Raw genomic sequence first — 23,770 nt, 5'->3', positions numbered from 1 at the left:
AATCGCTTGAGGCATAAAGGTCTAGTCCACTCCACTGGCTTTTCTCTTATGCGATAAAGCGGAGATCACAGTCACATGTCGCTTACGCTTTAGGTTTGTTGTCCACCCTTTATATTATTGCGATGCGATATATATCTATATATATATATGTGTATATATATATATATATATATATATATATCTATATATATATATATATATATATATATATATATATATATATATATATATATATATATATATATATATATAAGCCCCTGTTCCGCACCGTCCATTGGTCCGTTGCCTTATTTTTTTATATAATACTACCTAAGGACCCACGGCGGATTTGAACTGGTGACCTATCGCAAGGAGTGCCTTAACAATACACCCATTCACCGTCAATCCAAAGCCCCGTGGGCAGTGTGCTGCCTTATTAAGGTTTGCTTGTAAAAGAATTTATCTCTATGATCCTCCACCTTTTCCCTATGCAATGCGATTTCCTCAGATAGCCTTTTGGGCCATTTTTAATGGAATTTGCCCCTTTTTTCAAAAGATAAAGGGAAACTTCTTCCTGCGAAATCTTCTACGTCTGAAGTCCATTTTCGCCCATTCAAATTACGTTGGATTCAGAATGAAGGGGTCTCTGCAATGTGACTATTTCTGAGAGTAGCCTATGACTTTCACTTTCGTCTGATTTACAAACGATGTGTGCCATTTGGCACCTTTAATCTCTTATATGAAGTCTATTAGACTTAGAGGTTTATCCAGGATCCATTTCTGGATCACGCCTTCCCACTAAGAGAAATTTTGGTCTCCAAAAGACTGATATACTGATCTGAATAGTAAATGAGAGTGACTCACCCTCTTCTTTCAACCTCCCTACACTTGCCTTTACATAGTGCCTCTGAACCAATAGTTTCTAACCACTTCCCTTCTTGGATGGGTTGGTCTTCCTGGGAAGAATTGTCTTCCTCCTTTCCTCCCTGTAGAACTTCTACTGAAATGGTAATACAAGTTAGTTTTAACTTCTTTGCCTTGATCATTGATCCAAGGTGGCTCAAACAAATTTGAATTACACCTGCTTCACAAAAATTTTATTTGTACCAGTTTGACAAGCTGCCAACAACAATTGTTAACAACAACAAGCATACAAACAACAACTTGGATGGAAAAAACCCCTGCTTCAACAAAAGAAACAGATTTCACATCTTGTGAGCACATCCATGTCTTACGTCTACATACAAATGATGGACTAGACAACAAGCCCACTGAACATGCCTTTAAAATAAATGACCCTTCAAGTCAAGCATGTCGAAAACACCATTTGGACTCTTTTTCAAAAGATGAAACTCTTCATCATTATCTCCATTTGGAGACCAGGTTAACTTCTACCAAGTCAACATGGCATTACATTCATGTCAAAGAAATCAACCCTGCAGGTTAATTACACATACATGTTCAAAAACAAGGAAATCATCAACATCCTTATGTTCATGCATCTCATGCTCATGCATGCATTTCATCCTTCAACTTTCACTTAAGCACACTGTACCTTCGAAGATGAAATGAAATATAATGTAGATGCATCAATAGACATGCAATCTCAATCGGGTAAGAACACTAAATATTCCTTACCAATCCATTTTAAAGGTACTACCTTCGTCTGCACATCTACATCATGTGAATCATTCTGAGACACATCATTCATGGGATCTTCACTTCCCTTTCTGCCATCTTCTCTTTCCACTTTCTTCAGCTTTGGTGGAAGCATTGTTGGGTTCAGTGTCCAACATTTTGCAGCAAGATGTCCTTGCTTATGGCAGTAAGTGCACTGCATATGCATCCTCTTGATAGCATGATTTGCCTTATCCAATGGACCTTTGGTTGCTTGCTTCTTTTCCTTCAAAATTTTCCTGTATGTGGCCATTCTATTCCAACATCTAAAAACATCATGGTTATCCAAACCACAAAAGGAACATGCAATTCTTTTCCCATACATATGTGGAAATTTATCATGCTTTGCACAATCAAAAAGAAAATGTTTAGTACCAGATTTATACCTTTCTCTTTCACCTTTTTTGCCTTCATGAGGAGGTAATTTCAGCAAAGAAGTAGCTGCCTTTGGAACACCATAAATCTCTTCAAGGCTATCAGAGTCTCCCTAACTCTTTGGTTCAAGTGTGTGCTTCTGAAAACCTGCATCCTGCAAATGATGTTTCAAGCCATTACATTCCTCTTGAATACAACCTTCACACTTCTGAGGTAGAGGACATGAAATGAAACTCCTTGGGGTTGTTTCAATGGCATTCATGGCAACTTTGGAATTCTCTCCACAAGACTTTCCATAGCTAAGACACAAATACTTAGGCCTTTCCTCAACCATTATTGGTTCAACAATACCTTAGGCATGGTTTCCCAAGCCCTTTCCTTCATATCCCATCTTGGACATTAGCTTGGAACCTATGCCTTTAGTACATTTTTCAAAACAACCAATATAAACATTCTCAGAAGAATTTGAAGACAAACTGGAATGGTTTACCTCTTCTTCAACCTAATAATTGACTAAGGCTTCTTGGGCAAAAAAGAGTTGTGTTTCCAACTCATGCATCCTTTTGAGGTCCATATGTGCATTACGAAGTTGCCTCTCCATTTCCTGCAATTTGTCAGAAAGAAACTGGTTGTCTTCCTTCATGGAATTCAACTGCTTTCTAAGCATGCTACTCTTCCTTCCATCCTCATACATTTCTCTCACATATCCATCATGGTTGAAAATTATTGCTTCATGTCTTCATCAAAGGATCTTGTGAAGAATGCATAATTTGAGGACCCACTTGTATAAGTTTTCATTATGCCAATGAACAAAAAAACTTCAACAAGATAAATAAATATCTTATTTAAGCAACCTCTTGCAACAAACCTCTTATTCTTTGGATTTCCTTGAGGTCTTTTGGGATAGAAGAATGCCTTTAGCCCTTCTTCCTATTTGTCCTTTCTAGACTGAGCTATCAATATCTTTCCCTTAACCTCTGCAAACTCAGCAAATAGTCAATCTGCAAACAAGCATATAATCAATCAAAAAACCAATCCTTGACTGCCCAAACACCTTTAAGACAAGCAATCTCTACTCTGTCAATCAAGAATTCTGATATAACTTTCTTAAAGGTGTGGTTAATCAATCTTAAGCTCTGATACCACCTAATCTGAAAATGGGGCTCTTAAGCTACAAGAACCTCTCCCACTTCCAAAGGTTGAATATTTTCAAGTCTTATTGATTAACCAATTCGGAATTGAGAAATGCTTGAAAATATAGGTATATGCTTCTATTTATTGTTGGCTATTTATGTGCTTTAAATTCTGCTGTGTATGCTGATATTTGTTTTTAACTGATTATGCCTTAAATTCTGTTGTTGTGCCATAATCTAACATGCTCAAATTGATATACAAGTATACATAACAACAATAAGCAAAAGAGACAATGCAACAAAAAAGAAGACACATGAACAACAATATTAATTTGGAGTTGACCCACAACTCTTGGGCTACGTCTTTGTGAGATCTAGTCAATTTAACTAGGCTCTCTAGGATTATGGTCTTAGTCATTTTTACAAGCTCTTGGCCCAACTCCTGCTGTTTTACATAAAAACAGTGGGTTAAGACACCTTTTAATCCCCTGGCTCTTGGCTCTAGCTCTTGACTCTTGGTTCTGGCTCTTGGCTCTCACTCTAGCTCTTTGGCTCTTGGTTCTGAATCTTGGCTCTGATTCTGGCTCTTTAGCTCTTCAGCTCTAGCTTCCCCTCTTGGCTTTTCACTTGGCTTCCTGTTAGCAAAAAAACCCAAAAAAACCCAACAACAATCAACAACTACTCAGTAACAACTCAGCCAACCCTTCTGTCTTTGACATCCATTACTTTTAAGCCAAAATGGCACTGTCGATTCATTTCCATCTCGGGCTCTTCGTCTTCGTGTTTTGGTCCACTTGAATCCCTTCTCTGAGCGTTTGCAATCATTGCTAAATTCCCTCGGGGATGAATGCCACCTATTCCAAAACGGAAGGGAAATATCAGCACCTGAAATCCTTAGAAACAGTCATTCACTGTTTACATAGAGAACACTGTAAAAACACGGAAAAATCCGCAAAAACACTGTTCCAGACTTCGAATTTTCATAACTGCGCTTTATATCATTATCGGGTCCACCTGTGAGTCGCCATCGCATGTCGCAAGGGCCTGCCCCTTTGTATTTTTAGAATTGCATTAAAACGTTGCAAGTCCCGCTTATATCGCGATTTCCTTTTGTATTTAAAATACATAAAAACGTTGAAAGTCCCGTTTACCAGACTTGAGATCATATGTAACGCATTAATAAGCCCTTTCGGGTCCGCAATATCACATCGGGCACTTCCCTTCATATTTCGTTTACTAAACGAAATATGAAAAATATATATAAAATGGTCGTTTGACGAATCTCAAATTTTATGAGATATCGGCCACGCCCCATTGTTATGTGCCGACGCGATACTGCGATGCAACAAGTTGCAATCGTAGATCGTACAAGCCCGAGGTCCATTCAACATTCAATGGAACGTTGTGATGTGATATTGCGACGATCGCATATCTCAATCGCTTGAGGCCTAAAGGTCCAGTCCACTTCACTAGCTTTTCTATGATGCGATAAAGCGGAGATCACAATTGCATGTCGCTTGTGCTTCAGGCTTGTCGTTTAACCTTTATATTATTGCGATGTGATATATATATATATATATATATATATATATATATATATATATATATATATATATATATATATATATATATATATATATATATATATATATATCCCTCTTCCACACCGTTGATTGGTCCGCTGCCTTATTAACATTTGCTTGTAAAAGCGTTTATCTCGATGATCTTCCACCTTTTCCCTATGCGATGTGATTTCATCAAATAGCCTTTTGGGCCATTTTTAATGGATTTTGCCCCTTTTTTCAAAGGATAAAGGGAAACTTCTTCTTGTGATAACTTCTTCCTCTGAAGTCCGTTTTTGCCCATTCAATTTGTGTTGGATTCAGAATGAAGGGGTTTCTGTAATGAGACTATTTCTGAGAACATCTTGTGACTTTAATTTTCCTTTGATTTACAAAGGATGTGTGCCATTTGACACCTTTCACCTCTTATATGAAGTCTATTAGACTTAGAGGTTTATCCAGAATCCATTTTTGGATCACTAAATATGAGTGCTTCATATTATGTAATGTTATTTATAGATTTGAATTCTACTCAGTAGGATGATATGGTCTTTTTCTCGTGTTGATCAATTAAAATACACCCTGTATCATCTCCATCCTATGCCTTTCAAAATATAAATTCAAAATTTTAGTACTTAACCATAATTTTATGTATCCATTTATTATTTACATTTGAATTGTCACAACTATCATTATTTACAACTAATTTACAAGAATAATGATCACCATTCTACCAACATTGAAGGATATCAGACTAGGCTTTTGATGAATGTGGAGATAACTAGGATTGATAATGACTAATGCTAGTTTCCAGCAAAATATTTCCTAAAGAGGATTGAACAAAGTTAATTAGTCTATTTGGCCCCACTAGCTCAAACATTATTTATTTCATGTGCATTTCTCTTTCAATATTAATTTGTTTCCTCTTTCCTTTATAAGGTAGCAGGTGGCGGCACCAATATATAGTGAAATATTAGTTCAAATTTGATGACCAATCTCTATTCGACAACAAGATATATGCTTCAGGTATATAAACCACTATGATGTCAATTAATTTTCATACCCTAGGGCCAAAATGTAACCCAATCAATACATCCTTTGTCTCACTGACGATTTTAACTTTAGTCCTATCCAATTGAATTATCTTGATTTTTTTTTTCTAGCACAACACTAGTCTTCCTACAAATAGAGAATGGATTGACAATAGATTATGCTCCGCAATCCACTACAAAAACTTGAACATTATGATTAAGAATTTCAAATGTTAAAATAAAATGTGGAGTATAGGACTTTGAATGAGTCCAATAGTAACAACAATTATGATAGCTTTAATGGCATTTGTACTAATTTGAGTTGAAGTATTGGTTTTCCTTGAATTTTTGGAACTTGACATTGGATTTTACTAAATTGAATAAGATTGAAAAAAAATTATAATAATTCCTTTCTATTGTGGTATATTTCAAATATTTTAGAAATATACCTTAGATCTAGTCTTCTTTATGTCCTCAATTGCATTGTATTCCAAAGATTCTCCATTGGTAGAAGTTGGAAGATGATTGTTGGCAGTTCTTGAGAGTGATCTTTCATTCCATCATTGTGTACTTAGAGAGAAAGCCCCACACTTCTATATTGACCCATCCGCCTTCTTGTAGGGCTTCCTTTTACATCGAATGGACATCATGTTTTCCCACCTCCCACCCACTTCCCCCTCCATGTGATTATGTCCGTATTCAGCTTGGGTTTTGTTTCATGAGTAATCATATTGGCAAACATATGTATAGTGATATGATGATATGTTGGTTGCACTTTCTTTACGATTACACTTAGTATTGACCTTAAACTCAATTTATGTGCATGAGTTGTGGGATTCTTAGTATTTTGTGGGGAACTGGGATCTATTCTGGTAATAGAATTAGCAATCCTAAAACTAGTATAAGGGAGAAAAACCTATTCAAGAAAAGGTTTTCCTTTGGAAGGAAATATAAAATAGGGTATTATACCCTTGGTATAAATATTTTAATCCTTTGGGGTTTTCTATGTGACATGTTATTTTCTTTCTAAAACTTCCCCAATCATCCATGTATTTGTAATCATACAGGAACATTGTTGAAAATTAAGAGCCATTATTCCCAATGATTTTAACCACTAGACCTCTAATACAACATCAACACCACCCATTTGGATTGCAATCATGGAACTAATAAAAAAATACTCCCCCATATTCAACTTAATATTATGGAACTTCCCTATATAATTTATGGTACCTCCATCTAATGTAATCATTACTTGAAATTTTTTTGTGGGATATACAAAACAATTAATAAGTTATGGGTATTGGCTAAATCAATCACTACTATTAGCTTTTTCATTTATATATATGCCTCTATCTCGAGGTTTTATGGAGTACTAATGTGAGTGAATGCATGACAAGATATTTTCAGATTACTCTTTTCTAGCTATAAATCTTGTGAAGTTTCTACTTCTTTATCTTATTCCTCTTCATAGCCTATGTAGAATAATTTCTTGTCACTGCATTTATGCCCCTTACTCTACTTGTTATTTCAATTGAAACATAATCCCTTTGATGTTCCCTTATACATTTACTAAGGAGGAAACCTTATCCATTCAAGAGAGGGAGCATGATTTTGTTTATAGTTATTAGTGACCTTTTTTCTAGTGGATGTATTTTTTATTTTCAACATCCCTTGCAAAATTAAAATCATCCTCTAGATATTTACATTCAAATAGATGCACCTCATGTTAAATGCTTTCCTTTATAGTTCCCATAAATAGGTATAATAGATTATCCTTTGAAATATTTACTATCGAACTCAAATTTTTTAATTTTTTAATGTTCTCCATAACTAGACGTTTCTGTCAATTATTTACCAATTGACTTAAAGAATGTCTTTCTCTTAATATGCCCATAATTTTCTATCAAATCCTCTATAAAAATGGAGTAAGATATAACCGAATCACTTTTTCCTTTCACAAAGGCATTAGTATGATACATGTTCATTTTTTTATAAAAAAGTTGATCGAATATTTACCATTTGAAAGGATTCCACTTGGTTTAGATCAAAGTATTCCTCCATCTAAAATATCCATGTTAAAATATCATTACCATCAAACTTTCTCATATTGATATTTGTAATATAGTAGTTACTTAGTGCTGACTTGAATCCTTGTTGATGTGGATCATGTATTGAAAATTATTGTTTATGGTTGTGATTCACTATTTGTACTATCCAAATTGTGATAGAAAACTCCCTATATGAGATTGATTCTGAACACCATGATTCTCATTTTGTTCATGATTTCCTAGTATCTCCAAGCAATTTTAGGGAGATGTTTTAATAGAACATTTTGTAATTATTTTCTTTCTTCCCTTATGGATTTTTGCATTTCTTCCTTATTTTCATTCATCTTTTTTTTCTTCTTCCTTTTTTTATTCATCTTATTTTCTATTTCTTTTTTATTTCCATTTATCTTATTTTCTACTCCTTCCTTATTTTCATTAATCTTATTTTCCATTTATTTTTTAATTTTCTCTTGAGAACTTGAGAAATCCACCTTTCTCAGAGTACTACTATCCATTTCATTAACATTCTTCTATAATTGACATAACCTAAATTATGAGTCTTCACTTCCTTCATGAGTAAAGGATGAACATTAAATAGATTCCATTGGTGTAGTAGCTTTCTTTGGAGGCATGTTGGAAAATAATAATAGTACTCCTATTTATAAAAAAATTAGTCACGAAAAATAATGATATCTTTTAATCAACAATCAAGTCACTTGTAATTTATGTACCTTAATTTGGAGAATATCTAAATTGTTGAAGTTTTTATTGATATATCTTTGATATTTGAGTCCTTTTGGATATGAATCTTTGGTCTGTAATAATATGATATGTCTTTTATGCAATCCCACAAGCATGAAGAAAATTTTATTTTCTAAGTGAAATCTATGGTATATTTCCCAATACTTGTTGATTTTTGGCCTCTTCCTACAATGTTTTTTATAGCATGACACGCGTCGACAAAGGTCTTTCTATATGTGATTTACGCCGAAGCTCTTCTTATAGCATGACACATATCTAATTATTCAAATATAATTGTGAAATTTATACATAATGTACTTATATATGTTTCCAAAACTTATTGAATATTTCACAATCTAAAATGTTCTCTAAGATTTATCAATTATATGATCCAACTTTCACTATCTCAAACCTCTTAGAAATATTTTTTTGTGAAAATTCCAAACTAACCTATTTGAAACTAATTTCAAGAGCATTCGTGAATGTGGAATTCCTCACAACAAATGTCTGAAATTATAGAGAACCAAAGTCTCAAAATTTGAACTAGGTTTTCATTGATATTTTTCTTCACTGCAATCCACATTTTATGGTCTAAGACATCCCATAAAAAATTGTTATAGTGTATATTCTAAACTGAACGTTTTGAGACTCATTTCATGAGGATTGAGTAACCTTGATTTCCTTGGAGTATATCTATGAAAATGGAGAGAACCAAGATCTGAAATTTGAACCAAATATTACTTTATATTTAACCTTAATATTTTCCAAGTTTCACCATTTAAAACCTCCAAGAAAACAAATTATAGTGAAAATCCATGACGACCTATTTGAAGTAGAAAAGCCCTAGGATCGTGATCTTTCATACCAAATTTTATGAACATTTCACCATAAAAATAATAAGAATCCAATAATTATGGTCCTCTTTGAGGGATAAAGCTCCTTTTACAATGAATATATTGTACAAGGAAGATCTTCTCCATGGAATGTATTTGGTAGTTTATCTTTTTTATGCTCAATTAAGGTTTCAGAAGGCTACACAATGTCTTATTTCTCCATATTTTTTTATATCTTGTACTAGATGGGAGACCTGAGTTGAATGTGTGGCTTTTCAGATAATTCTAACATTCATTGGCTTACATAGCTCCTTTTGTATGAAGGGTTCCAATGTGGGATGAACTTTGAATTTCTTTTGATGAAATGTATTAACACCCTCTTTGATTTGAATAACATTTTAGATTATATGGGTGTTATATGTCTTGTGATATTCAAAAATATAAAAGAAAATATATTAATACCTTGTGAATAGCTAGATATATGTATATTTTCCTGTTGGTCAGCAAGAAGTACCTATGTTTACAAACATGTCATCCTTTTTAGCTCCTAAGTTTACTAGTTCTTACCTTAGAGTGGTAGTATGAATATTAGGATTTGTTGGCACTTGAAATCCTTGCTGCATGTAGAAATAATTTTCGCATAAATCCACCCTTTCGGGGATGGGATTACCCCATTCTTCCTGGGATTACTTCTCATGTTTATCTTCATCAATAATTGTATCCTTAAACACATATTCATTCATAAGAAATTGTATCACCCATTCATCATTATTAAAATCCCACCAGTTAGTTATATTTTTAGGGAAAATGGGTTTAAAAACTAACTTACCTGAACAATTGTGACACAATGGTGTAAATCCAGTAGATATATTGTCCACAATGTCAATGACAAAATTCATTGATTGAGTAGTGTATACAACGTTAGAATATTTAAATGATGAAATAAATTTCCATACCTCTTGCTAGTAGGCTTTTAAATGTTGAGACAAACAATGAATGAAATTTCATCCCTAGTCTACAATTTTCTTCAAATCACTATAGCTTTCAAGCACTTTTCCTTCATGTCTTTGGCCTTTTTTGTCCTGAATATGAATGGTTCATATTCTATTAGGTTAGTTATGGACTCGAGTTCTAGTTAGTAGGATATCATGGTATTATTCTTGTGTTGATTAATTAAAACACCTTTCACTATATCCATCATGTTTTTATCAAAATAGAATGTCCAAATGTTAGTATTTAATCCTATTTAACTTGAAAATTTATTATCTACATTTGAATTTGTAAAATTATCACTATTTACATCTAATGTGCAATACTCATTATAACCGTTCTCAGAACGCTAAAGGATATGAGAGTAGGTTTTTGACCAAAGTGGAGATGGTTGGGATTTATAACAACTAATGTTAGTTTCCAATAAATTATTTCCAAAATTGGAGCGCACAAAGTTAATTAGCATTGTTGGCACCTCTAGATTAGACATCTTGTATTTCATGTGTGGTCCTCTTTCAAATTTAATTTGGTTTCTATTTCATTTATAAGGTAGCAAGAGGTGTCGCCAATCTATAGTGAAATATCTATTCATCTTCTATGACTAGTTTCTACTCAATAATACGACATATGCTTCAGGCACATAAACCATTATGATGTCAATTACTTGGTGTACCCTATGGTTCGAAGATAACCTAATCAATATATCCTTTAACTCACCAATGACTTTAACGTTAGTCTTGTTGATTTAAATGATATTGATATTTGTTTTTTCCAGGACAATACTAATCTTCATATAAATAGAGTATGGTATAACACTAGATGATGTTGCATGATCCACTAAGATTTTTACAAAATTATGATTAAAACTTTCAAACGTTGAAACAAAATTTGGAATATATGACTTTGAATAAGTCCAATACTAACAAAACTCACAATAACTTTGATATAATTAGTACTACTTTGAGTTGAAGTACTGGTTTTCCTTAAATTTTCAGAACTTGATGTTGGCTTTTAATAAATAGAAGAGGATGTAAAATTTTCATAATAATTTATCTTTGTTGTGGTAGATTGCAAATATTATAGAGAGATACCTCATCTCTAGTCTTCTTCATGTCCTCAATCACATTGTATTCCAAAGAGTTTACATTGGTAGAAGTTGGGAGATGATTTTTGTGTCATGAGGTGAATTCCCTTGTGTTATGTGTAAAATTTGTGGGATGCTTAGTGTTATGTGGGGAACTAGGATATTTTTTGTTAGCAGACTTAATAATCTTAAAAGTAGTTTGAAGGGGAAACACCTATCTAAGCTAGGGTTCACCTTTGGAAGGCGGTATATTATTAGGTGCTAGACCCTTACTACAAATATTATAATCCTTTGGTGTTGTCAAATTGATCTATTATTATCCTTCTAAAACTTCCTTGATCATCCACTTATCTATATCCACTACCAAATCATAGAGGAAGGTTGTCGACCCTTAACATTGTTAATCATTTTTCCATGAGGATTGACTAGGAAAGGCACCTTGGATGAGAGAAAACCCTGAGGAAACCTCTTTAAGTCAATATTGGAGCTCATGGAAGATGTTGTGGCACCACACTAATGCTTATTGATGTGATATAGCACTAGACTAAGGGCTAAAATTGCACTAATAGGTTTGAAGAGGCTAAACATTTAGTCTTAAGTGCAATTTTGAACTTGTAGTCCTATGAAGAAGGAAATTATAGTGATGTGAAGCTAGCTAAGAGATAAAAGAAGTTTTATATAACATCCTTGAGGTTCAATTATATTCTATAACACTGCATAGAGGGTCGATATAGTATTATATAGGCTTGAAGGGGTAAAATTTGAGGGAAAACATCAAAATTTCACTAGGTTTGGAGATGTAACGCTACACTATTGGTTATTGATGTGTTATATCAGTAGCAAGAGGCTCAATGTTGCATTACACAAAGTCTCAAAGCACTAAAATCTTGCAAGAAAAATCAAATCAATATTTTCCCTAAAGATTACCTTAGTATGTTAGGAGTTGGAGGGTGTCTTTGTGCTACTAGATAGTTCAAAATGCCTCTGTCAAACTCATAATATTTACTCCATTATCGTAATTCATTGCAGGGATGATCATACCACACAAATGTTGAGTAGGTTTTTCGAGGTGACCTCTAAACTTATTTGAAAAGGTGGGCCCCTCAATTCCCTCAAGACCTAACACATTGAGAGGAATTGAAGGTTATGGTTGGAGCTATAAAAAATATTAACTATTTGAGATTGTCTAATACGTGGTAGATAACTTGCAAAGCGTCCCAAGCTTCCATTTTTTTGGTGGCACTAGAAATATTCGCAAAGACTAACATGTCCAACATAGATTTTATAGCAAATAGAGATTTTTTATTATTATTAAGTTATCTTCTGAATTTTTTTGTAAGCCTTACTTTAATACTAAAATGAAAAATATTAAAAAACCCAAAAAATAATAAAGGAATAGATAACAAGAGAGCCAAAAAAATTGATATACCAAAAGAGGAACTTTGTCAGACAAGGCAAAGAGAGATGGAAACTGATATATTATAAACTAAAAATTAAACCGAGGAACGAACATCTTGCAAGGAAAGGAGAGAAAAAGTAATATACTATAAATCCTTGCCAAAGAGAAAAATCTAATATATTATAAATTGAAAATTTAGAGAAAGATATTTAAAAGTTATATAATTGAAACATAGTGATCCAGCAGGCTTTGATAGAAAGAAAAGGGTTGTTGTACATATGCTAACATATTTTCTTATAATACATTCTGGAGAGGAAGATGGAAAACAACTAATTACTTGCAAAAAAAAAATAGCTAAACATAGGTGTAACTTCTGTCTAACGTAATGGTCTAGAGCGCTAAGATTTTTTTTCGGAAGGAAAAAGCAATTTACTTTCATTATAAAAGTAGTTTCATATACATATGTTGAAAGTAGTTTCATATACATATGTTTTCATCTATTCTAATTATGTCACAAACATTTCCCAATAAAAATACTACAACTCATGCACAAATAATTCTATTATCAGCCATTCTAATTGTGTCACAAATGTTTCCCAAAAAAATACTACAACTTATCCACATATAGCTCTATTAAAATCTATTTTCAGACCTACTCCTGCTCATATTACGTTGATTGCTAGAATCAAGAGCTCCAAACTTCCCTTGAATTCCTGCACTAAAAATGCTCTCGAAACAGGCTAGAATACAGTAACATGGAGGATTGTAATCGGTGTCTGAGCATCCAATTCCAGAATTTAACCTATTGTTTGTGTTGATGGGTTGCTCAGTATAATCAGGGTTGTAAAGCACAATGGCATAAATACAAAGGATTTTGTAGACACATTGGAGCATCCCTATATTTATTGAAAATGAATGTAGCATAAATACGAATGATTTTGAAGGCCTGATGGAGACATCTACTTTGCACTGTTGCCAAATTTTTTTATTATTATACCCTTCCTGGAAGCAATAACTTTTACAAAACAAAATTGTTCAATTTTACATTTGTCAATATAATAATATCCTCACTTAACTAATCTCTGCAACTTTAGGAATGATCACATGGTTTCCGCAACCGCAATTATATCTCAGAGAGTGCAGATTTGTCGTGAAAATTAATGTAGTTTGTTCTTTACAACCATAATATAAAATAAAATAACCATTTTCTAATAGCCCTCTTATTTTCTCTAATACTTTATCGTCGTCAAATTTTCCATGCTATTTAGCGTCTTCACTGGGATCACAAAAAATCTGGGGCTCCAAACCGCTAATTGCAGAGATTCTAACTACTAATAGTGGATCAACACATAGCCCCATGAAGAGGAAGTTTAATAATCTTTTCTTGAGACGTGGGTCATGGAAATAACGTTGACAAGGACTACAAGTTACAGTTGATGATGCTATCGATGAAGGTGCAAGTATCTTCTCTAGAATTGCCCTCTGAAATTCTAAAGACGTTAGTGAGTGACTCTTTACTTGTGTTTTAATAAGATCTCATTTTCTCGTTGGTTTTTCTCCTAAGATTACACGTTTTTTTGTTTGTACTTTTATTTTTAGGGAGGATTGAGGTTACTAATAATAAATTTGGAATATAAGTGAATAAATTGAATAATAAAATATTTGAGAATATTTCTAAAGCTAATTTACGGAATGAAATATGTATATAAAACTTTATATATTACCCCAAAATTCTAAGATCTTTATTTTTGTGTGTACATGTTGTTCTTCATAATTCTCTTGACTACACTGTTAAGGAAAATTACATCAAACACTGAACTGAAAATCAACAAACTGCAACTTAAATTGAACTACACAGACAAGACTAAAACCATAACAGACACACCTTACAAATAAGGACTAGACCAGAGACACCAAACACCTAGGCTCCTGAAACCAGTTCCGACATACACCATAGAAAATAAGTCGCCATATATAATTCAGGTAGAAAACTTGTGAGAAATCAGATTTTACAACAAGTAATACCCCCAACAATAGAGAAGACCATATGTAAGCCATAATTAAGCCGAAAACCAACCATTTGTATCGAAATGTTGTGCAATAACGTACCAAAAGATGCCTCCACTAGCATTTCAAAGGTAACAAAGACATTACGGCCAACATTATACCAAAAACAAAACCTTTTTATCCCCATGACCCACATAATAAAAAACAAAAATATTGCATCTACACAACCCATGAAACATGGTTAGGAATAATGCAACCATACATTCCTAGAAGAACCCATTGAGCCTGAAAGGAACCAACTAGCCATTATCTAAAGAAATCAGTGTCAAGGTCTAAAAATTATTACGTGCAGGGTCAATAAGATTTGCAGAAGCTAAATCACTCACCAAAAATATTTCCACCTTAGACAAACAAGAATCAACATTATCTAGACAATACCTTTGACTTCACAACATATGTTTGATGTCCTCTAACGAGGAGAAAACATTATAGTTTTCCACATGTTTATCCTTGAATATGAGATGCAACAAAGTCGATAATTGTTGATGTAAATCCAAAGAACTCATGAAATGAAGTCTCCTCTTCCTGAACCTACTAAGAGAAGAAAGCCATTTCACATCATCCCCCACCAATTCTTAGTCAGAGTAGTACAGACGATCCCCCTCCTCCTTACTCTCTAGCACCAAAATCTCCTTCTAGGCCTCCAAAGGAATTGCGTCAAACGTAGTGGTCACTGAGTCATAGGAAAAAAGGTGAGCCATTTTAAACCCAATATTTCCACTAGCACCTCTCCGACTAGTCATGCGTTGCCTTGGAGGCATGATAGTTGTTGCAAATAAACATTGAGTAAAATGATTGAGGAGACTTCTACCAACAAATAAAGATGAGGAATGATATAGAAGGCCTTCAGGACCTGACCAGAAAATGATCAAATCATCACCGAAAGGCCACTCCAATGGACCATAACTCATAATATTATCCAATTCGACACATCATAAATTCATTAACCAACAAGGAGAAAGCACTAAAGGTTTAATACAACACCAACTAGAGATAACAGAGATATGACAAGACTCAACCCGCAAAGAAAAACTCAAGGAATTTTGTGCACACCAAACAAATTACAATTTGACGAGAGAAATGAAATTAGATAAATAGCACACCAAAACAACCAAATCTAGAGACCTGTAGTGCCTAACCCAAGTCATGTCAATAACCCCTAACAATTGAGAATTTATCCCCAATTACACTATGAAAGAAATAAATTGATTTTTCCCCAAAAGCCCTGGCACAAAGCTAAATTGAAGTGACAAACCCAATTTATGCCCTAAAGGAAATAGATTAAGGAATAAATTGAAGAATAGGAAATTAAGACTTACCAATTGAAAGTGCAACTTTTTACATACCATAAAAGTAACAAAACACTAGAAATCCCAGAAAGCACTACAATCCATTGCCCAAGGTCAAAACACCAAGATATGCAGAGCAAGTGAAACCAACAAATAACTTAATAATCTCATAGGACACAAGATGGCGCTTTTCTAGATAATCTCTATGAAAACAAGAAGGGGTGTTAGCCAGCAATGACACCTCCTATAGAAAAAATACAACAGAGAGAAACCAATAGAGAAGGAGGAGGTATTTTCCTCTCATCCTCACAAAAATTTCTCGTACCTCCTCACCATCAACGACTTCTCTAAATCCTTCAATGCGACACACTGACTAACACAAAGATATTAACTACCTCATGCCACACTCATCTGAGAAAACACAAACTATACCTCTAGCACTATGCTCAAAACCATCCTATCAATGGAAGAAACACCCCCATTGGGGTTCAAATGATATACTTCTAATAAACTCTGAATTGATTCAAATTCTGCCTCCAAACCAGTAAGCAGACACACCTCATCCAAATCCATATCTCTAGACCTATAATCGATATTCACCAGAAAATTTGTTACTTTATTATGTCTCTCCTCATGTGCTAGATGATTACATATTCCAGGGTAACTAAGAAGAACATTAATGCTTTCCACTATGCACTGCAAACTGCAACTCTTCACTATCTTCCTTGTAGGTTGTGCATTCAAGCATTTTCACACCCTCTATATTACCATCTTTGAATCTCCATCTATCTGTAGCAATCAAAACCCTTATCTAGTTGCTATCTCAATACATTTCTTTCTGAGTAAATACTCTTAGTGTAGATGAGTTACTATTATGAAATATCCCTCCACAACTAACTATTCCAGGATTCCCTTTAGATCCACCATCGAAGTTTAAATTGATAAAACCATTTGGAGTAGGATCGAAAGAAAATTTCGAGGAGATAGTTGGATATAATATCAATTTTTCTCTAGGAGTAACCATTTGTGGATTCAAGTTCAAATTCTTCATCATGTCAATCTCTACACCTTCAACCTTCCAATAATTGCTAGACCAACGGGCTGCAAGTATGGTTTCTCTAATATTTTGAAGAGTCAATAATTTTTTTTCTCTTCCTTCTAAAAATTCAATGATTCCTTTCTAAAGATTCTAAAATGTTAACATGATCTCCGTTTTCCTTTATAAAATGTAAAATCCATAAGAAAAAACTTTGACATTCATATCTTTCTTATATTAAGTTATTTTATATTAGTCTAATACCAAAAAAATCTAGTAAAGAAAAAAATAATGAGAGAACCAAAAAAATCTAATATATTATAAAGAGGAACTTCTTTCTTAGAGAAAGAAAATAAATTTTGCAAGACGAAGAGATAACAAGCATTGATATATCATAAAGAGAGGAACAAACATCTTGCGAGGAAAAGTAAGAAAAGTATATATATATATATATATATATATATATATATATATATATATATATATATATATATATATATATATATATATTATATTGAAATTTACGGACACTTCTATGGGGAAAGATTTTAAAAGTTATAGAGACACAAACATATATCTACAGACACAAACACACATTTCCTGTAGAGACACATCCAGGAATAATGTGGTGCCATCTCTAATTGGGTAATGATTTTTAGATATTTGTGTAATGATTTTTTATTCTTAAGCTTTGCAAGAAAACTATCCAAAAATAAAATACTTGTAAATAAATTATACTCAAGTAAATAACATATCTACCATCAATTACTTGCACCATAATTTAAGCTTTGCATAAAAAATGGATAAGAATAATATGTAAAAAATATACTTTGAGGAGTTACTCCCCACCTTTATTTATGTTTTATTTAACACTAATATAGGAGTAAAATTGTAAATGTATAGAGTTACTAGTGGTTACTGCACATCAAAATTAATGCAATTCCTTCTCCCTGAGCAAGCAATTTACTTATCCACTTCACATCCCAGTTTATTACTTATTGTCAAAGCAAGACAATAGGATGATTTATCTATCAATTATTATTAATTTAGCAATAACCAATGTAACTTATACTTATTTATGCAATTTTTCTCAAAGCATAATTTATGACTTGAGTTGGAGGGGCTATGCTTCCTTGAAAAACAAAATTACAATATAAAAAACTTAATTTAATTATTTGTATTACTTTTAACTTTTTATTATTAATTGAACCAAGATTTAAATGTTTATGTTAAATGTTAAACATTTAGGTCTACACATCTATCACTATCCTGGGTTGTAGAGTGCCTATGGGTGCAATTATAAATTTATAATACCAATATTTTATTTTCAAAGAAAACAAAATTAAAATTAAAATTAAGATAACATATAATTGAATATTTTTACAACTTAAATTATGTTCTAATTTGTAAATTTTTTCTACTAATCATGTATTAAATCTTTGTAAATTTTCTCACACCACAAGTGCACATATATATATATATATATATATATATATAAAGTTTATGTGATACTAAATCATTTGTTTACTATCTACAACCTTATATAATATATACATAGTGTTATGGTATATCCTATAAATTTGGCTTACAACATCATCCCACATAGTGTGAAAGGAGAAAAAACTATGTATTCTTACTCAAAGATGTAGTCTACATAGAAGGGCAAATGTCAACATGTAGAAGCTTGAGATTTTCTTTTACTTTGTATAACTTATTAGCTAAAAATCTATCTTAATGTTACTTTCCATATGCATATATTCAACAAATTTTTTCTCTGGATTGAACTATAATAAGATACTTAGTCGCTTACTTCTTGTGAAGTGATCCAAATCATTGAAAACTCAAATTTTCATAGTGCATGTTCCATAACCATTGAATCATGTTTGGTTTCATTAAGGACAAATATAATGCACACTCTATAATCCTAGCCCTTACTAAGTAAGAAAGAGGGGAGATACTATATTGACTTGATACCTAAGATCCCAATTATGGAGATGATGTAAAAAACTTTTGACCTTTTTTGAACTCTTCAAAACTTAAAATGGGCAATCCCATTGCGTTCGTGTCATTGATACTTTTCCAACGACACAAATTTTATCTCGATCTAATGTCCATATCAAAATATATGAGCTTTCAAATATTTGGCCTATTAACCTCTGTCAAGTCATCTTGGCCTGCCATGTGGCACCTACGTGGCATCCACATGGTACCCACGTGGAAATCCAAATCATAGTTCACACGTTAGCTGTCGACTCATTGATGGTGATAATATAATATGGATGGTCCCCCAAGGTAATGGCTATGTGCGCACATATATATATATATATATATATATATATATATATATATATATATATATATATATATATATATATATATATATATAGATAGCATGCCCTATGCTTCCACCTCACCCTAGTGTAAAATAAAACTAAAAAACTGGGGGTTTTTCTTAGGTGTCTCTCTTTGAATTCACTAGGGAAGAATCCTACGAGATTATGTCAAGGATCCACCATCCTCCCCCTCCGCTTAATATACTTACATGGTGTGGGTCCCTCCTATAATTCCCCATCACCAGGAGAGTTTAATCTCGGAGGTTTTCACTTGTGCTCATCCAAAAAGGGCATGTGTACCCTACTCTGACGTCACTGGGGTTACATGGATTGGCCTCTTCCTTCTCCCTCCTATCATATTTTCATGGTGTGGCATGGACCCTCCACCTCTGATGCCACATCACCTAGGAGTTTAATCCTAGAGGTTTTAATTATTTTCTCGAAACAAAAGTGATGAGATTACATGGATGGTCCCATCATCTATCTCTCCTGTAACATTTTTTTGACTCAAAGTTGATCCCATCGAAGGGGGCCATGTTCCATGTCATCTCAAGACCTTAACCGCAATTGCCATACAAGGTAATCCATCCAAAATATCTAGGGAACGTGATCTAGGGTGACATCATTGATCCTCAACATATTTATCCAATGGTGGAAGGAAGTCACACAATCTACGGTTTTCATTTGATAGCAGACCACCCCACCTTCTCCTTGTAACATCATTAGGTGGGTCTGGGTTGATCATTTTGTTACCATTTTTGTCACTTAAATCTAATGGTCTTGTCTCATTTCTGCCCATTCAACAGTATGCAGGGGTTTGAGCTCATTTGGTATGGAGAAGGAGGGGGGTCTGCTTTTGGATCCCCAACATCCGCTCGCCAGTGAATCCCCATCATACATATATGCATGCTCCAAAGCACTCCATCCCAAGTCACATGCACCATGTGACCCACCCCTTGACTTGTACTATCACATGTCTAATTAATCACAAGAAAATGATCTAAATATAAGGTAAATATCCTTAATTTTTATTTTCTTTGACGAAGGATTGTATCTATTTCTACTTTAATGGTCTCAATCCCCATGCTACTATTTCCACCTTTCAATATTTTTTTCTAGCTCACTAGATTTCTATTTTTCTAGCTAATTCCACTATTAAAAATTATTTACGAATAGTTTCTATCCATATATCAATTCCCACTTTTCTCTAATACATTTCCTTCTATTTTAGAATATGTAAACTTTCACCATCTAACTTGGTCACTATCATATGTCACCATATTTACTCCCATTTTGTTTAAAATGTTGGGTATTGTGGCCATCCAAAGTCACTTATATAATCATACTTTTAACTTATTCACATCACATATGCTCATTATATAACACATTGATTCATATTATAATTGTTGTATACTTGGTTTCCTATAACTTGACATTGGAATAATTTTCAGCACACACGTGTTACAAATGTGTTGTTAGTGTCTTTCATGTGGTATCTCTCTCTCTCTCTCTCTCTCTCTCTCTCTCTCTCTCTCTCTCTCTCTCACACACACACACACACACACACACACACACACACACACACACACACACACACACACACACACACACACACACACACATATATATATATATATATATATATTATGAGTAGCATTACACCAACATTGTATCTAATTTTTAATCCTAAGTTGATACACATTATTGACCCCTTCATATCTGGATCCTATGATTAAGCTATCGACAATGAAGTGGCATTAACGATCTATTCCATTGGCGCTCTTATCACTATTGATCTCTTTTTGGTTGGATGGTGGAGATTGTTAGGTAGGGAGTTATGGTAGATACCCTACCCAAACCCCACCATTACATTCCCATTTTCATTGCGGAAAAGGACGAGAAAATCTCTCACTAACTGAAACCCTACTATAATGTTTTCAAGGTTTTTAATGGTAATTGTTTCTTCCTTTTCACTCGTGACCTTAATTTACTTCACCACCAAGGAATGACCTTCCATTTTCCATGATCTTTCATAGGTAAGATCTAATATTTGGTGTTTCTAGGCTTGATTAAGTATTGTGCATAGGGGTTTCCCTTTCTTATATTTTCATTGCTGTATTATAACTATTTTATATATTTATTTCCATTCTTCGAAATTCACAACTAGAATTCAAAGGGAACTCTTAGTGCTCTTTGGTGACTATCTTGAAGGTCCTTTCTAAGTCAAAATTCAAGTGCACATTCCTTCCTCTCTAAATTGTTATCGAATTTTTGGTTTTAACTTCAGAATCCCTTATTAACCCTTATCACTCCTATCTAGGAATAGCCATGCAGACACTTTAGTTTATCAACTAATTCAGGTAAGAAATCCCAATTTTATCAGTATTTATTTAATTCATGTACAACTCAATTTATAAGTGTATTTTATAACTACCCTTATGTAACTCTAACTCAGGTAAACTTGAGAGAAAACATTAACTCACAAGCATGATGGTTATTGGGGCTTATACTATTTATTCTCTAGCTAAACAATTTTCTAGGATATAATAATTTTTTTCTTTTACCTTTTCCTATTATGGCCAAGTCGTGTGACAACCCTGGTGAAAATTCCATGTAATAAAAGTTAATAAAGGAAAAATAATAACCACGGTTGATGGGACACTTATTCCAAGTTGAATGTTTGGAAAAATCCTAGTGATGGGGATCAATTATGATTGATTAATGGCAAAGGAAATTGGCAAAGGCAATGACTAAGGCTTTGGAAAGAAAAAATGGCATTTTCAGCACATTTATTTATGAAAATAATGGAAATTAGGAGAAAAGGAAGGTGGGAGGTCACATGTTGCTTGTGAGGAGGAAAATGAAGGAGAATAATGGAAAACAAAGAAAATAGAGGCCTGATTCATAAAAAAACTTTTGAGTATCAGTTGGTAACATTTTTTCAATTTATCATTCGAGCTCTCTCATTATTCTCTCTCTCTCTCTCTCTCTCTCACTCTTAGATACTCAGAGTTTTCTTAGAGCACTCTTGGAGAGTGTGGCATACTTTGATTTTTGGAGAGAGAAGATAAAGGAAGAGCATGAAAGCACAAGAGGACATCAGGATCAGTAGCTACAGTGGATTTGGCTTGCAAGTATCGAGTTGCATGTATGTTTTTCTCACTAGTTTTGGCATGCAGGGAATATGCATGTGGATTTTTTCTCATGATCTGTCACTGACATGGAGGATTGCCTAGATTGGCAGTGGATTTCATACCCTTTCCATTTCTTGGATAGCCATGGAGATTGTGGGTTTATGTCCTTGTTTTTATTTTGGTTGGTTCTCATTTTTCCTTAGCTTGGGTTAATTTATTAGTTATTGGAATCCCTAGTTGGACAAAAAATCTCGAAGCCCTATAAAATCTTGGGTTGAGTTACTAATCCTGGAAGGCTTGGTTGGACAAACGCTCTGGAAGTTGGTGGGTTGAGTTACTAGTCCTGGAAGCCTTAGTTGTACAAACACTTTGGAAGCCCAATGGCAGTTGTGGGTTGAGTTACTAGTCATGGAAATCTTGGTTGGAACAAATAAGTTAGAGCACTAGAAGGCTTCAATAGAGACCAAAATGATGATGGATTTTTGATCTTTGACCATGACGTGGAATAATTGTTTGGTGGGATGAGGTGGATGACCTCTGCAAGCCTTGAATGGTTTTGGATTGATGTTTTCTATGAGATCCCACATTCATGGTTGGAATATGGCACGAGGATGAATGGATGAAGGGAGATTTGACTCAGCCATTCTACGGTTTGGTGGAACATGGAAGTACCATCTAAGGTTTGGATTTGGAATCATCAATATGAGGTTATTTCTCCTTTTATTTTCATGAGAATTATATTAGTTTATATGTCACTAGATCATATGGTTGTGATTTCATTGGTATTTCAGTTGCTATTATGATGGATATATATATGCATGTCTTATGACAGTAGCTATGTATGGCTCTCATCATGTTTTTAGTTGTTAATGAATGAACAAAGTATCTATGACCTAATGGATCAAATGGCAGTTGATGTGTTGAGGAACCAATGCTTCTTAGTTCTTCTCAGCTAAGTATGAGTGATCTAAAAATGGGGCACTAAAGGCTTCTTATCAGCTCACAAGAACCTCTCCCACTTCCAAAGCTTAAATATTTCCAAGACCTCAAGGTAAA

The sequence above is a fragment of the Pinus tabuliformis genome, chromosome 7, assembly GCF_031772625.1.
Source record: "Pinus tabuliformis cultivar Carrire ecotype Pingquan chromosome 7, CPIR1, whole genome shotgun sequence".
In the NCBI taxonomy this organism is placed as follows: Eukaryota; Viridiplantae; Streptophyta; class Pinopsida; order Pinales; family Pinaceae; genus Pinus; species Pinus tabuliformis.
This window is presented reverse-complemented; position numbering follows the sequence as displayed.